At 39.6% G+C, this 15,265-nt stretch overlaps 1 long non-coding RNA gene across 2 annotated transcripts in view; it reads right to left on the bottom strand.

Moving 5' to 3' along the window:
* The window catches only part of LOC117098557, a 150,940-nt gene that overhangs the window by 490 nt on the left and 135,185 nt on the right, over positions 1-15,265 (bottom strand). The window lies entirely within an intron of this gene.

A 15,265-nucleotide genomic window follows, 5' to 3' on the forward strand; every position in this document is an offset into this window, starting at 1 on the left:
CTTACCATTCAAGGAATTATAGACCTTTTAATGTGTCATCTGGTTAGATTTTAGTCATGAAATTCCGTTTTAAAAGTCTTTATCACTTGTTTGAATCAGATACTCTCAAAGGATTATAATGGCTATTCTAAGAATATGAGTTTGACTGTAGATGTTTTTGTTTGTTTGTTTGTTTGTTTGTCTTTGAGACAGAGTTTTGCTCTTGTCACCCAGGCTGAAGTGCAATGGCACTATCTCAGCTCACTGCAACCTCCACATCCAGGTCCAAGTGATTCTCCTTCCTCAGGCCCTCAAGTAGCTGGGATTACAGGCACCTAATACCACTCCTGGCTAATTTTTGTATTTTAGTAGAGACAGGGTTTCACCATGTTGGCCAGGCTGGTCTCGAACTCCTGACCTCAGGAGATCCATCCACCTCAGCCCCCCAAAGTGCTGGGATTACAGGCATGAGCCACCGTGCCTCGCCTCTAGATGTTTTCAGTAGTAATGACGATGCACTATTTATGCTAGCCCTTGGGCAGTCAAAGCAATAAAAATGGGTGCTAGATATCAAGATATCTGGCCTTCCTAATCAGGAAAGAATATGGAGAACTATTCTTCCTGGCTTGCCTTAGTGGTATGGAAATTTTGTGACATTTGAGGGGTCTGTATTATAGAAAAGTTAATATGAAAATGGTCCATAAGCTTTCATTAAACTTTTGCTCTAGTCCCTTTTACAAGCGTGTGACTGTCTGCCACAAGTAGGCCTAATATAATTTTTAAGTTTTATTTTATTTTTAATTGACACATAATTGACTTTTTTATTATTATACTTTAAGTTCTAGGGTACATGTTCACAATGTGCAGGTTTGTTACATATGTATACATGTGCCATGCTGGTGTGCTGTACCCATTAACTCATCATTTACATTAGATATATCTCCTAATGCTATCCCCACCACCTCCCCCAACCCCATGACAGGCCCCAGTGTGTGACGTTCCCCATCCTGTGTCCAAGTGATCTCATTGTTCAATTCCCACCTATGAATGAAAACATGCAGTGTTTGGTTTTCTGTCCTTGTAATAGTTTGCTCAGAATGATGGTTTCCAGCTTCATCCATGTCCCTACAAAGGACATGAACTCATCCTTTTTTATGACTGCATAGTATTCCACGGTGTATATGTGCCACATTTTTTTTTTTTTTTTGAGACGGAGTCTCGCTCTGTCACCCAGGCTGGAGTGCAGTGGCCGGATCTCGGCTCACTGCAAGCTCCGCCTCCCAGGTTTACGCCATTCTCCTGCCTCAGCCTCCCGAGTAGCTGGGACTACAGGTGCCCGCCACCTCGCCCAGCTAGTTTTTTTGTATTTTTTAGTAGAGACGGGGTTTCACTGTGTTAGCAAGGATGGTCTCGATCTCCTGACCTCGTGATCCACCCGTCTCGGCCTCCCAAAGTGCTGGGATTACAGGCTTGAGCCACCGCGCCCGGCCATGTGCCACATTTTCTTTTTTTTTTTTTTTTTTTTGTTGAGACGGAGTCTCGCTCTGTTGCCCAGGCTGGAGTGCAGTGGCCGGATCTCAGCTCACTGCAAGCTCCGCCTCCCGGGTTTACGCCATTCTCTCGCCTCAGCCTCCCGAGTAGCTGGGACTACAGGCGCCCGCCATCTCGCCTGGCTAATTTTTTGTATTTTTTTTAGTAGAGACGGGGTTTCACCGTGTTAGCCAGGATGGTCTCGATCTCCTGACCTCGTGATCCGCCCGACTCGGCCTCCCAAAGTGCTGGGATTATGCCACATTTTCTTAATCCACTCTATCATTGATGGACATTTGGGTTGGTTCCAAGTCTTTGTTATTGTGAACAGTGTCACAATAAACATATGTGTGCATGTGTCTTTATAGCAGCATGATTTATAATTCTTAGGGTATATACCCAGTAATGGGATTGCTGGGTCAAATGGTATTTCTAGTTCTACATCCTTGAGGAATCACCACACTGTCTTCCACAATGCTTGAACTAATTTACAGACCCACCAACAGTGTAAAAGTGTTCCTATTTCTCCACATCCTCTCCAGCACCTGTTGTTTCCTGACTTTTTAATGATTGCCATTCTTACTAGTGTGAGACAGTATCTCACTGTGGTTTTGATTTGCCTTTCTCTGATGGCCAGTGATGATGAACATTTTTTCATGTGTCTGTTGGCTGCATTAATGTCTTCTTTTGAGAAGCATCTGTTCATATCCTTTGCCCACTTTTTGATGGGGTTGTTTGATTTTTTCTTGTAAATTTGTTTAAGTTCTTTGTACATTCTGGATATTAGCCCTTTGTCAGATGGGTAGATTGAAAAAATTTTCTCCCATTCTGTAGGTTGCCTGTTCACTCTGATGGTAGTTTCTTTTGCTGTGCAGAAGCTCTTTAATTTAATTAGATCCCATTTGTCAATTTTGGCTTTTGTTGCCATTGCTTTTGGTGTTTTAGTTATGAAGTCCTTGCCCATGCCTATGCCCTGATTGGTATTGCCTAGGTTTTCTGCTAGGGTTTTAATGGTTTTAGGTATAACATGTAAGTCTTTAATCCATCTTGAATTAATTTTTGTATAAGGTGTAAGGAAGGAATCCGGTTTCAGCTTTCTACTTATGGCTAGCCAGTTTTCCCCGCACCATTTATTAAATAGGGAATCCTTTCCCCATTTCTTGTTTCTGTCAGGTTTGTCAAAGATCAGATGGTTGTAGATGTGTGGTATTATTTCTGAGGGCTCTGTTCTGTTCCATTGGTCTATATCTCTGTTTTGGTACCAGTACCATGCTGCTTTGGTTACTGTAGCCTTGTAGTATAGTTTGAAGTCAGGTAGCATGATGCCTCCAGCTTTGTTCTTTTGGCTTAGGATTGTCTTGGCAATACAGGCTCTTTTTTGGTTCCATATGAACTTTAAAGTAGTTTTTCCAACTCTGTGAAGAAAGTCATTGGTAGCTTGATGGGGATGGCATTGAATCTATAAATTACCTTGGGCAGTATGGCCATTTTCACGATATTGATTCTTCCTATCCATGAGCATGGAATGGTCTTCCATTTGTTTGTGTCCTCTTTTGTTTGGTTGAGCAGTGGTTTGTAGTTCTCCTTGAAGAGGTCCTTCACATCCCAGTAAGTTGGATTCCTAGTTATTTTATTCTCTTTGAAGCAATTGTTAATGGGAGTTCAGTCATGATTTGGCTCTCTGTTTGTCTGTTGTTGGTGTATAGGAACGCTTGTGATTTTTGTCATTGATTTTGTATCCTGAGGCTTTGCTGAAGTTGCTTATCAGGTTAAGGAGATTTTGGGCTGAGACGATGGGGTTTTCTAAATATACAATTATGTCATCTGCAAACAGGGACAATTTGACTTCCTCTTTTCCTAATTGAATACCCTTTATTTCTTTCTCTCCTGCCTGATTGCCCTGGCCAGAACTTCCAACACTATGTTGAACAGAAGTGGTGAGAGAGGGCATCCCTGTCTTGTGCCAGTTTTCAAAGGGAATGCTTCCAGTTTTTGCCCATTCAGTATGATATTGGTTGTGTGTTTGTCATAAATAGCTCTTATTATTTTGAGATATGTCTCATCAACACCTAGTTTATGGAGAGTTTTTAGCATGAAGGGCTGTTGAATTTTGTCAAAGGCCTTTTCTGCATCTATTGAGATAATCATGTGGTTTTTGTTGTTGGTTCTGTTTATATGATGGATTATGTTCATTGATTTGCATATGTTGAACAAGCCTTGCATCTCAGGGATGAAGTCAACATGATCATGGTGGATAAGCTTTTTGATGTGCTGCTGGATTCGGTTTGCCAGTATTTTATTGAGGATTTTTGCATCGATGTTCATCAGGGATATTGGTCTAAAATTCTCTTTTTTTGTTGTTTCTCTGCCAGGCTTTGGTATCAGCATGATGCTGGCCTCATAAAATGAGTTAGGGAGGATTCCCTCTTTTTCTATTGATTGGAATAGTTTCAGAAGGAATGGTACCAGCTCCTCTTTGTACCTCTAGTAGAATTCGGGTGTGAATGCATCTGGTCCTGGACTTTTTTTGGTTGGTAGGCTATTACTTATTGCCTCTATTTCAGAGCCTGTTATTGGTCTATTTAGAGATTCAACTTCTCCTGGGTTAGTGTTGGGAGAGTGTATGTGTCCAGGAATTTATCCATTTCTTCTAGATTTTCTAGTTTATTTGCATAGAGGTGTTTATAGTATTCTCTGATGGTAGTTTGTATTTCTGTGGGATCGGTGGTGATATCCCCTTTATCATTTTTTATTACATCTATTTGATTCTTCTCTCTTTTCTTGTTAGGCTTGCTAGTGGCTATCAATATTGTTGATCTTTTCAAAAAACAAGCTCCTGGATTAACTGATTTTTTGAAGGGTTTTTTGTGTCTCTATCTCCTTCAGTTCTGCTCTGATCTTAGTTATTTCTTGCCTTCTGTTAGCTTTTGAATGTATTTCCTCTTGCTTCTCTAGTTCTTTTAATTATGATGCTAGGGTATCAATTTTAGATCTTTCCTGCTTTCTCTTGTGAGCATTTAGTGCTATAAATTTCCCTCTACACACTGCTTTAAATGTGTCCCAGAGTTTCTGGTATGTTGTGTCTTTATTCTCATTGGTTTCAAAGAACATCTTTATTTCTGCCTTCATTTCGTTATTTAACCAGTAGTCATTCAGGAAAATGTTGTTCAGTTTCCATGTAGTTGAGCGGTTTTGAGTGAGTTTCTTAATCCTGAGTTCTAGTTTGATTGCACTGTGATATGAGAGACAGTTTGTTATTATTTCTGTTCTCTTACATTTGCTAAGGAGTGCTTTACTTCCAACTATGTGGTCAATTTTGGAATAAGTGCGATGTGATGCTGAGAAGAATGTATATTCTGTTGAGGTGGAGAGTTCTGTAGATGTCTATTAGGTCTGCTTGGTGCAGAGCTGAGTTCAATTCCTGGATATCCTTGTTAACTTTCTGTCTTGTTGATCTGTCTAATGTTGACAGTGTGGTGTTCAAGTCTGCCATTATTATTGTGTGGGAGTCTAAGTCTCTTTGTAGGTCTCTAAGGACTTGCTTTATGAATCTGGGTGCCCCTGTATTGGGTGCATATATGTTTAGGATAGTTAGCTCTTCCTGATGAATTGATCCCTTTCCCATTATGTAATGGCCTTCTTCATCTCTTTTGATCTTTGTTTGTTTAAAGTCTGTTTTATCAAAGACTAGGATCGCAACCCCTGCTTTTTTCTGTTTTCCATTTGCCTGGTAGATCTTCCTCCATCCCTTTATTTTGAGCCTATGTGTGTCTCTGCACGTGAGTTGGGTCTCCTGAATACAGCACACCAATAGGTCTTGACTCTTTATCCAATTTGCCAGTCTGTGTCTTTTAATTGGAGCATTTAGCCCATTTACATTTAAGGTTAATATTGTTATTTGTGAACTTGATCCTATCATTATGATGTTAGCTGGTCATTTTGCTTATTAGTTGATGCAGTTTCTTCCTAGCATTGATGGTCTTTACAATTTGGCATGTTTTTGTAGTTGGCTGGTACCGGTTGTTCCTTTCCATGTTTAGTGCTTCATTCAGGAGCTCTTGTAAGGGAGGCCTGGTAGTGACAAAATCTCTAAGCATTTGCTTTTCTGTAAAGGATTTTATTTCTCCTTCACTTAGTAAGCTTAGCTTGGCTGGATATGAGATTCTGATTGTTGAAAATTCTTTTATTTAAGAATGTTGAATATTGGCCCCCATCTCTTCTGGCTTGCAGAGTTTCTGCCGAGAGATCGGCTGTTAGTCTGATGGGCTTCCCTTTGTGGGTAACCCGACCTTTCTCTCTGGCTGCCCTTAAGATTTTTTCCTTCATTTCAACTTTGGTGAATCTGACAATTATGTGTCCCAGGGTTGCTCTTCTCGAGGAGTATCTTTGTGGCATTCTCTGTATTTCCTGCATTTGAATGTTGGTCTGCCTTGCTAGGTGGGGGAAGTTCTCCACTGAAGAGTGTTTTCCAACTTGGTTCCATTCTCCCTGTCACTTTCAGGTACACCAGTCAGACGTAGATTTGGTCTTTTCACATAGTCCCATATTTCTTGGAGGTTTTGTTTGTTTCTTTTTACCCTTTTTTTGCTAAACTTCTCTTCTCATTTCATTTCATTCATTTGATCTTCAGTCACTGATACCCTTTCTTCCACTTCATTGAATCAGCTATGGAAGCTTGTGGATGCATCATGTAGTTCTGATGCCATGGTTTTCAGCTCCATCAGGTCATTTAAGATCTTCTCTATGCTATTTATTCTAGTTAGCCATTCATCTAATCTTTTTTCAAGGTTTTTAGCTTCTTTGCGATGGGTTCAAACATCCTTCTTTAGCTCAGAGAAGTTTGTTATTACCGATTGTCTGAAGCCTTCTTCTCTCAACTTGTCAAAGTTATTCTCCATCCAGCTTTGTTCCATTGCTGGTGAGGAGCTGTGTTCCTTTGGAGGAGAAGAGGCACTCTGATTTTTAGAATTTTCAGCTTTTCTGCTCTGGTTTCTCCCCATCTTTGTGGTTTTATCTACCTTTGGTCTTTAATGATGGTGATGTACAGAGGGGGTTTTGGTGTGGATGTCCTTTCCGTTTGTTAGTTTTCCTTCTAACAGTATGGACCCTCAGCTGCAGGTCTGTTGGAGTTTGCTGGGGGTCCACTCCAGACCCTGTATGCCTGGGTATCACCAGTGGAGGCTGCAGAACAGCAAATATTGTAGAACGGAAAATGTTGCTGCCTGATCCTTCCTCTGGAAGCTTCATCACAGAGGGACACCTGACCATATGAGGTGTCAGTTGGCCCCTACTGGGAGGTGCCTCCCAGTTAGGCTACTCGGGGGTCAGGGACCCACTTGACAAGGCAGTCTGTCCATCCTCAGATCTCAAACTCCATGCTGGGAGAACCACTACTCTCTTCAAATCTGTCAGACAGGGACGTTTAAGCCTGCAGAAGTTTCTGCTGCCTTTTGCTCAGCTATGCATTACCCTCAGAGGTGGAGTCTACAGAGGCAGGGAGGCCTCATTGAGCTGCAGTGGGCTCCACCCAGTTTGAGCTTCTCAGCTGCTTTGTTTACCTACTCAAGCCTCAGCAATGGCAGACGCCCATCCCCCAGCCTCACTGCTACCTTGCAGTTCGATATCAGACTGCTGTGCTAGCAGTGAGCGAGGCTCCATGGGCGTGGGACCCTCCAAGCCAGGCACAGGTTATAATCTCCTTATGTGCCATTTGCTATGACTGTTGGAAAAGTGCAGTATTAGGGCAGGAATGTCCTGCTTTTCCAGGTACCATCTGTCATGGCTTCCCTTGGCTAGGAAAGGGAATTCCCCAACCCCTTGCACTTCCCGGATGAGGCGATGCCCCATCATGCTTTGGCTCACCTTCCATGGGCTACACCCACTGCCCGACAAGCCCCAGTAAGATGAACCCGGTACCTCACTTGGAAATGCAGAAATCAACCATCTTCTGCATTGCTCATGCTGGGAGCTGTAGACTGGAGCTTTTCCTGTTTGGCCATCTTGGAACCTCCCTACCCATTTTCCATAATTGACATATTTATAGGGTACAGTGTAATGTTTTGATAGAAGTATACATTGTGTAATTATTAAATCAGGGTAATTAGCATATTTATCTCCTCAAACATTTATCATTTATTTGTGGTGAGAACATTCAAAATCTTCTCTCCTAGTTATTTTGAGTTATACAATATAATATTGTTAACCATAGGCACCCTATGTATTAGTCCATTTTCATACTGTTATAAAGATACTACCTGAGACTAGGTAATTTATAAAGGAAAGATGTTTAATTGACTCAAAGTTCTGCATGGTTGGGGAGGCCCCAGGAAACTCACAATCATGGTGGAAGAAGAAGCAAGCACCTTCTTCACAAGGCAGTAGGAGGAGAGAGAGCAAAGAGGGAAGAACCATTTATGAAACTATCAGATGTTATGAGAATTCACTCACTATCATGAGAACAGGATGGGGGAATCCACCCCCATGATACAATCACCTCCCTCTCCTCAACATGTGGGTATTACAGGTTTCTCCCATCACAATTTGAGATGAGATTTGTGTAGGGACAGAGCCACACCGTATCGCCCTACTATGCAATAGAACACCAGAAAGTATTCCTTCTATCTAACTGTAAGTTTGTACCTGTTGACCAATCTCTACTAATCTCCCCTCCTCATGCCCCCAACCCCCTCCAGCCTCTGGTAACCACTATTCTACTTTCTACTTCTGTAAGATCAACCTTTTAAAATTCCACATATGAGTGAGATCATTTAGTAACTGTCTTTCTTTGCCTGGCTATTTCACTTAACATAATTATCCTCTAGTTTTATCCATGTTGCCACAAATTACAGGATTTCATTTATTATGACTGAATACTATTCTATGGGGTGTGTGTGTGTGTGTGTGTGTATACATTTTCTTTCTTTATTTTTTAAGAGATGGAGTCTTGCTATGTTGCCCAGGCTGCCGTGAACTCCTATCCTCCCACTACAGCCTCCAGAGTAGCTGGGAATATAGGCATGCACCACTGTACCTGGCTTATATAACACCTTTTCCTTATCCATTCATCTGTTGATGGACACTTAAGTTGATTCCATAGCTTGACTATAAGTTGATTCCATAGCTTGACTATTGTGAATAGTGCTGCAATAAACCTAGCAGTGTAGATGTTTATTTATGTCTTTATTTAACTATTTTACTTATTTATTCTTTATTTATTTAACTATTTTAAAGCTGAGAAATTCAAAATTAACTTTTGTTCTATTGATATAGTTGGTCAAATTTGTGAAGACAGATACACCCTGTTTTTAGAATTTTTCCTATCCCAGGCTTCCAAAGTTTCAAGAAAATTGATACAATAAACCAACTTGTTCCTAATATAATTTAAACATTTCCAAAATTATTTCAATTTTAAAAGAAGTTAAAGTTTGACCAATGAAACAATTTCAATGGTGGGGTTTCATTATGAATGTAATCATGATATTTACCATTTATTGAGCATGTACCTTATGCCAGGTCTTCATCTGTCAATCATCTCTTCTTTCTGCAAATAGAAGACTTAGCAAGCTTGGAGTAAGTTATGAATGCTAATATATATGAGATCAAATAGTCTCTTTCTAGGACACTGAAGGTCTTTGGGGACTTAAAAACTCGATTACAATGATTCAGGCATATAGGAGAAAATTGCAAAACAAACACACACACAGAAAAAAAAAATACAAAAAAAACCAGAAAAGAACTATTTGTACATGCCAGGAAACACTGCTTTAAGAGTTGCTTCACTCTAGGTGACTATGAAAGGAAAATAAATCTAACTGTAGAGAAGTTAAAAAATGTACATATATTTGGGAAGAATAGGAAACTTCACTGAAGGCCTGGAGTCAGTCAAACTCAAGTTCCAATCTTCTTAGATGTAAGTTAACTTCACTGAACCTGTTTACTTTAAAAATTCCTGTTTTAATTAAAAATTCAATCACTATTAAAATTATGTTTTTTAATTAAAAATACTTTAAAAGTTAAAGTGTAGAGTTTTTCTATTTATCTTAAATATTAAAATAAGTGTGAATTAAAGTTGTGCCAGCTAGAAGACCTAAATTGATAGGCTTAATAATTTTGGAACTTTTCTTAATGTCAAAGTTAACTAGAACTTCTTTTCTTTTTCAAATTACACATTTAAAATTCCAGCATCAGTTCCTCTTTGAGTCATCTAGGTCTCTCACATCAGTAAATATTGAGCTCCTGTAAAGCTGAAGTTACTTACGTAGTAACATAACTTACTTAAGGGTGATTTGTAAATGTTTATTTTGGATAAGCTTTGTTTTATTTTGTTTTGCTTTTGAGAAAGATGCTTCTCATTCCTTGCTAATTTCAAACAAGCAACTTTCTAGTGGAAAACAATTATTTTTATGACTCAAGTTAAATATTTCTGTCTATTCTTTACTCAAATTGAAAATAAGACATAAAAAACAATGACCCTCCTTGCCTTGGTTTCTAACTTTTCAGAGGTGAACACACCATAAATGGTAACTAACTTACAGTAGTGCCCACTGTATCCACTAAGCATTATGGAGAATACAGAGATGACCCAGACATGCACCCTGACCTTAAAAAACTCAAAGATTGAAACATATCATGATTTACAGGAATAGCTCCTCCTCCTCCAAAAATAAAACAATACAAAAGACACAAATAACAGTGATTTTCAGAAATACAGACACCACGTGTTAAAGTGTCAGAAAATAACTAGGGCAGCTTGAACTCAACCTTTGCACTCTCTACCACTTGAATTATATTTTATCAAACCTTTGTTAAGTTAGTTCATGTATTTTGGTGCCTCAGTGGTTCTAATCCAACCATCCTATTTTTGTAGATCCATCTGTCCCAGTGCTGTATCACAGCACTAGAACACGTGGAAGAGATTTAACAAATAGTGTTAGCTATGATATGTATATATTAGTATGTATTACATGTCAGGCAGTGTTCTGAGTTCTTTACTTGTACTGATTCATTTAGCCTTCCCAATAAGCCTATGAGGAAAGTTGTTATCATCTTCTCTTGACAGATGCAGAAACTAAGCCACAGAAAGTTTAGGTAACTTGGCCGACCTCATGCTGCTAATAAGTTATGGCCCCAGGATGTGAGCATAGTTTGACTTCACAGTTTGCTCTTATACTCTACACTATACTACCCCTGAATAATTATTTGAGTCATGTTAATGAAGGGCTTTTAAAATTTGATGGCATTGGAACAGTAGAGTAAGCTGATACTTCCCTGGGTTGGATAACTCCAGAAGCAGTCTGACGTTTGTTTGCCTGTATATTTTTGTTTTTCTAGGCAATGGGAGCTAATCTCATTAGTACTTCTGTAGACAGTCTATGTCTTTCAGTGAATCTTTGAACTCATTTTCTTTTTGGTATATATCTGATGGTACAATTGCTGAATTCTTGGTATATACATAAGAATAGGATTTCTAGGTCATAGTATAGGACTGCTGGAAACTGTACCAATTTGCATTCCCACTAGCAGGGTATAGGAGATCCAGTTGCCTTGCATTTTTCCCAATCTTTTCTGCCTCTTTCATTTTAGGTGACTATGCAGAGACATCACATTTTGGTTTTAATTTGCATGACTCTGATGACTAATGGAGTCGAGCTCATTTTCATATATTTTTAGTCATTTGTCAATAAAGTTTTACAAATGCCTTTTCAAGGGGTTTGCCCACTTTTATTTAAAATTAGGTTGTCTGTCTTTTTGATTGTATAGGAATTCTTACCATATTCTAGATACAAGCCCTTTGTCAGAGACATAAACTGAAGACTTCTTCTCCCGTTTTATAGGATGTCTGTTCTCTCTTAATGGAGTCTTTTGAGGAACTGAAGTTCTTACTTTACATAGTTCAATTTATCAATTTTTTTCTTCATGGCTAGCACTTTTTTTGTCCTGTGTAAGCAAACTTTGCCTACTCCAAGGTCATGAAGATTTCTTCCATGTTTTCTTCTAAATCTCTATCATTTATTTTTCACATTTAGATCTGTAATCCTTCTGGAATTATTTTTTGCATATGGTGTGAGACAGGAATTAAAATACATTTTTATGTGTACATTCAATTGTCCCTACACCATTTACTGAAAGGACCATCCTTTCCCCCACTATACTGCAGTGTCACCTTTCTCATAAACTAGTTGACTATATCTATACCTATGTCTCTATCTATGTCTATCTAACTACCTGTCTATATCTGTTTATGAAGTCTGTTCTATTACATTGATCAGCTCATTTGTTTTTTATGTCTAGGAAATTTTGCTAAAGCAGTATTAATGAGTTTGAATCTTGCCTCTTGGGGCTGTGACAATGCTTCAGGTTGTGATTCTTCACCTGTGGCCCTAGCCATGCCATGACACCCATCGAGGCATCCATCCTGCGAGTATCTATGCAATGCATAACAAAGATAACCTCAGCTGGGCTTGGTGGCTCAAGCCTGTAATCCCAGCACTTTGGGAGGCCAAGGCACACAGATCACTTGAGCCCAGGAGTTCGAGACCAGCCTGAGTAACATGGCAAAACCTCATCTCTACAAAAAATTAAAAAATTAGCTGAGCATGGTGGCATGCACCTGTAATCCCAGCTACTCAGGAAGCTGAAGTAGGAGGATTGCTTGAGCCTCGGTTGTCGAGGCTGCAGTAGGCTGAGATCACACCACTGCACTCCAGCCTGGGGTGACAGAGTGAGACTCTGTCGGAAAAAACAAACAAACAAAAAGATAACCTCTATTTCCCACTGCTTTCCCTTCTCACCCTCACCCCAAGTTTCTGTCTTTTCTTTGAATTTGTTATTTGACTTTCCACAAGTATAAAAGTACACTTGTATCATTTATTTTAGGTATTGGATATATTCCCTTCCTTGTGTATTATTTTAAAAGCAGCTGAATAAAGAATTTACCTTTTTGTTGTTGTTGTTGTTGCTGCTGCTTTGTTTTTTTGTTTTTTGAGACTGAGTCTCGCTCCATTGCCCAGGCTGGAGTGCAGTGGCATGATCTCGGCTCACTGCAACCTCCGCCTCACAGGTTCAAGTGATTCTCCTGCCTCAGCCTCCTGAGTAGCTGGGACTACAGGTACATGCCACCACGTTCGACTAATTTTTTTTTTTTGTATTTTTAGTAGAGACAGGGTTTAACGTAGGCTTCAAATAATTTTTTTAACTACAAATTCCGTGGCTTTTGATTTTTCAAAGAGTCTCCACTCTTACTTAAAACTGTAATGGGTATTTGAATTCTAGAAGGAGGTGATTTTATTCCAAACTGATAATCACTATAAAACATTATGTCTTTTCTACTGGAAGTAGAAATACAGTGTATACAGATGTTTGTTAGACACCTTTAATAAAAAATGAGTATTGCATATAACCAGGCCTTCCTAGAATGTGTGCCCACAGCCACAGTGTTGTAATAGTTCATATTATCTCTCTCATGGTCACATGTTAGGAGTAGAGTCATGCAGCAGTATGCAAAGCTAATCCCCTGTTGGGATGCCTGTTGGCTTCAGATTAGCTCTCTTACCAGGCAAAACAGAGACTATGGGCAAGGCCCAAAATTTCCTCACTCCTGTTAATGGCTTATCAAATTCCCAGTCACAAAAGTTAAAACCTTAGAACAATCTTTTACTCCTCTCTCTTTCCCATGGCACAGCTTTAATATTGACTGAATCTTCTTTTATAGAATCATTTTTTTCTGTTCCTTTTTTGTGAATTTATTGTTACTGTTCTCTCTCAAACTTCATATAGGATATTGTCAGTGACTTAAGCAATAAGAAAAATCATTATCACATAAAACAAAACAAAACAAACAAAAAAACAGACTATATACACACACACACACACACACACAGGTAGGATGGCCCTGTCCCTGCTTCTCTATGATCCTCTTTGTTCTACCCTACTGGTGGATCTATACCCAAGCTGGCAGCAAGATAGCTTGGCAGTTCCAGGTTACACCTAGCAGACCACACCTCATGTCTCACTGGCCAGAGTCAGGTCACATACCCACCTTTAAGACAGTTGTTGGCAAGGAGTTACCCTGGAGCCAGGGATGAAACCACCTCCCCTGAGTCACATGGGAAAGGGCACCTAAACAAAATCAGGGTCTTGTCACCATAGGGAATGGGCTCTGAATGCTGGTGGACAATCCACAGTGTCTGCTCCAGACTCTAACTACCTCACTTAGAATAACTGCAGCCACCTCTTAACTGTGGTCCCTGCCTCCAATTTTTGGCTCCATTTTCTCAACATGTATAATGAAGCCAGTACAATCCTCCTTAAACACACTGTTGTCATGACAGCACTTTCTTGGTCAGGGGGCCTAGATGGCTTCAACGTGACTGATGGACAAAGTTCGAACACCTTAGCTCCCCATTCAAGATGTCCACAACCAGACTCCAATCTATCCCTTATCCTTCCTTCTCTCTAGTTCCTTATAACAGGAGTGGTAGTAAATATATCAGGCTTTGTGGGCCATGTGGTCTCTGTCACAATCACAGTACTCTTCTCATCTATACAGTTCAATAAGTTGTTTTCAGAAGAAGAAGAAGAGAGAGAGACCACATTCATATCACTTTTATTACAGTACATTGTTAAAATTGTTCTCTCTTTTTTTTTTTTTTAACTGTATCTCGCTATGTTGCCCATGCTGGTCTCGAACTCCTGGGCTCAAATAATCCACACACCTCAGCCTTCCAAAGGGCTGGAATTACAGGCATAAGCCACTGCACCTGGCCCGAATTGTTCTATTTTATTAGTAGTAATTGTTGTTAATCTCTTCCTGTACCTTATATATAAACTTTATCTTTTCTTTGAATTTGCTTATCTGTCTTTCCACAACTATAAAAGTATACTTTTACCATTTATTTTATGTATTGGATATCTCCCTAAACAAATAATAGGTATGTATGTATAGGAAAAAACACAATATGTTTAGGGTTTGGTACTATCCACAGTTTCAGGCATCCACTTGGGGGTCTTGAAACATAACCCCTACAGATAAGAAGTGGACTACCGTAGTCAGTTCTTCCCTTGTAGTGCAAAAGCAGCCATGCACAATACAATACAAATGAATGTGACTGTATTCCAATAAAACTTTATTTACGAAACCGGCAGTAAACTAGATTTGGCCCACAGGACACACTTTAACAACCCCTGCCTTATATGAAATCCCTTACTCTACTAGGCCCTAAGTTGGTATAATCAACACTCCATTGGAGCCACAAAGATGACAAGATAATGGTATGGGGAAGTCCCACCTATATGGGACATCTGGCAGGGTCTGGGCTTCATGTCTGACATATCATCAAGAGTTACATTGGCAGTGAGACTAGTTTTCGTAAATTTATTCAGTTCGATCATTCAGCTGATTCAAAGATCAAAAGATCCTCTAGGGCTGTGTTTCCTGACCTTTTTAAGACGGTGGTACATGGATTTGTCAGGCTAACTGAGCCAAATAAATGAGTTTGTTTCTTCACTATGCTGATAATATCTTGGCAAGTCATCGGTCAAGCTCTTTTTCTCGCATTTACCCCCAGATCTACACCCTGCTCCTATAATCCTATCTCTGTCTCCTTCTCCCTTCTAAAAGAAACCTGACGAAACAAAAAGAAGAAACCCAGAGATAATAATACACCCAAGGTCATACTGATAGACCTACATGTACCAAACATTGGCTGAGAAATAATGTCTTACTGATCCACAATAATCAGTGCCAAAAATCCAAGTA

The sequence above is a fragment of the Trachypithecus francoisi genome, unplaced genomic scaffold, assembly GCF_009764315.1.
Source record: "Trachypithecus francoisi isolate TF-2019V2 unplaced genomic scaffold, Tfra_2.0 Lachesis_group16, whole genome shotgun sequence".
In the NCBI taxonomy this organism is placed as follows: Eukaryota; Metazoa; Chordata; class Mammalia; order Primates; family Cercopithecidae; genus Trachypithecus; species Trachypithecus francoisi.